Genomic DNA, 2,786 nt, shown 5'->3' with positions numbered 1-2,786 from the left:
GCTGAGGGCTGGATTGGGGCTGGAGGAAGGAGGCGCTCCTGCAATTTCTTATTAGGTGGGTTGGGTGAGCTGGGATGTGGTTGGGGGGAGAGGCAGGGGAAGTAAGTTGTTGTGGGGAGGGAAGGGGGCACCTCTTCTCTGCTGGGGTGTCCCGTAGCAGTTGAGGCTGGCAGACCAGAGTGCATGTACACAAGAGGCAAAATGTTATTATAAATGATTGGGCAAAGAAGATCAATCAGAGTATCTACTACACCACAGCCAACAACATAAATCCTATAGCAGCTACCTCATTGAACTTTACTATGTCTAGGAGAAGGACCAAAATAATATGGCAAATGATATGTAGATGATATGTTAAAGCCATAGTTTAACGCTGGCTTTGTTATTAAATAGGGGTTGATGTTACTTACCCTACCCAGTGACCTTGGGGTAGCTCCTTCGGCCTCCGAGGGGTAACTGCTCGAGGGGTGTCCTTCCTTCATGGAGGAAGTGTGTAAGAATCATCCACGATGGGAGGATGGATTTTTAAAGGATCCAGTGATTGGCTGTCAGTCACTCATAGCTCAGCCAAACCTCCTCTCCCTTCTCAGGGATCCTTCTAGCTTAGCAAAACACTCTTTGGGCCCCTCACCATGAGAACCATTGAAAAAAATAATCAGTGTTATTCCTAAAAGACAGTGCAAGAAAACTTCTCCTGCAGACTCTAAATGTGTGTACTGACTGAATATCACTCCAAATGCAGTTCATTCAGCATCCTTTTTAATTTGGGTTTGCAGAGGGTCAGCTTGAAGTGTCACTGTCTGAGCGTGGCACGTGATTCTTTCACAATCTGATTTCCAATCAAGGATGTGGGTTTGGGTTTGTTGCTGTTTACCGTATAGGGCTTCCTGTGCATCATCTCAAAAGGACTTCTTCTGGTGACTTTGGGGCCATTCTTGGCAAAGGTAAAGCACCTAACTACTTCATACTAGCTTCCTGGCAGATTTTACTAATGTCTCTTTAAGGTCTGACTCATCCGTTCCACCTTCCCGTGGGAATGTGCTCTCCATGGAGTCTGCAAATCCCCCTTTATGCCTAAAACCTTTACTAATCCTTGTATCACTTCTCCTATAAAATGGAGGCACTCCTATAGGCACTGCAAAGCTAGGAATGCCCTCCTTCAAAATAATTTTACTTACTACATTTGCCTGATTGCTATGACATGGAAAGGACTCAGGTCAACCTGTGGAAGTGGCTACTAATACCAAGTACACATCCCCAGCCACGGTAGCTCAGAAAAGTCAATTTACCAAGAGCCTCCTGGCATATATCCTCTTTTTACCGCTTCTGGGGGTGGTCTGGGCTGGATTGTAGGATTGTTTTTCAAGCACAGTTGGTGTCTCCTGGTAATGCTTTTGGCCACCCCAAGCATTCCTATTAGTGTAGGTCTTCACTAAGTTTACTAGGGCTTCTGCCCCCACACGCAACTGTTGATGAGTTCTTTGCATTACTACAGTTTGTTCCATTGAATCATTTATATGATGCCCACCATTTATTCTCTGTCTTGGTCCCTTTCTCTAACTAACTCTGCTAACTTGTCATCTTCTGGCCCATAGGCTGGAGGAATGTCCATCTTTGGGTGTTCTTCAGGTCCCAAAGTTTTTTGCTGCCCTTTTTGCTGCCTGATCTGCCCTCTGATTCCGGTGCATTTCCAAACCTCTGGGCCCTGCTTGGTAAGTTTATTACTTGGTGCAATCTCAGAATGAGCTCCCCATATTTACAGGGTCACCTTGTGATTGTAAAAGCCCTCTTTCCTTCCCAATGGCTCCATATGAATGTACCACTCCAAAAACATACTCAGAGCCGGTCCGAATACCCAGAGCCTTTCCCTTGGCCAGTTCCAATGCCCGGCACAGGTGACCAAAAAGCGGAGTCTGAGATGACTGCAGAAGGAGAATTTGCTGTTAGTCAGTGGGGTTTTCCCTGCCAAGGGACATTCCCAGGTTGGTGATGTGTCCTCTCCTCCCCAGACAGGAGGTGGAGCAGCATGGCGTTGACGGAGAGCACCTCGCCTACCTCCAAGGAGCCGGCACGCACCAGGAGCACACGAAGCTGGAGGAGCAGCTGCAACGTGCTGAAGATCGTCGAGTCCTTCATCTCTGACAGCTCCTCAGACTAGATGACCACCACCAGCATGACCTCCATGAGCACCCCCCCAGAGCCTGGCATATGTCACTACACAGCCTTCCCCCATAAGCCCCAGGGCAGCGAGCAGGGCAAGAGTGTGGCCATGTCCATCCCACCCCAGACCAGCAGAATGAGGTGCAGTCAGGCGTTGGCTTGGCCTGTGGGCTGCCTGTTCCACGTGGAGAAAAATAAAATAAATAAAGATACTGAAAGAGGCAGTTCCTGTGAAGGGGTGGGGAAAAGCAGCTCTCCCACCCTTCACAGTAGTGATCTGTGTGCTCTGGTTGTGTGTGTTCATTAGGTTGCCTCCTCTGTAATTGCTGCTCTACACCTTGATTTGCGACACATATTTCTTTTCTCCTCTCTTTCCCTTCTGTTTCCGTTTCTCTTCTGTGTTCCCTATTTCCGTTGCTCTTCCCTTCTACCGTTTCCCTGTTTCTACAATTTCTGGTTCTCACTAATTCTTCCCATGTGTCTTCTCTTCTCTTTTCCCATTCTTCCCATTTCTCTTCATTTCTACTTTCTCACCAATGTTCTTCTAACCATGTCTTTAATTTCTACATTTCCTACTCACCTTCCCCTTTCTCCCTTTCTTCTCTTTCTCTCTCTCTCATGCTCTC

Source organism: Apus apus, chromosome 22, assembly GCF_020740795.1.
Source record: "Apus apus isolate bApuApu2 chromosome 22, bApuApu2.pri.cur, whole genome shotgun sequence".
Classification (NCBI taxonomy): domain Eukaryota; kingdom Metazoa; phylum Chordata; class Aves; order Apodiformes; family Apodidae; genus Apus; species Apus apus.
Note: the sequence above shows the minus strand (reverse complement) of the source record.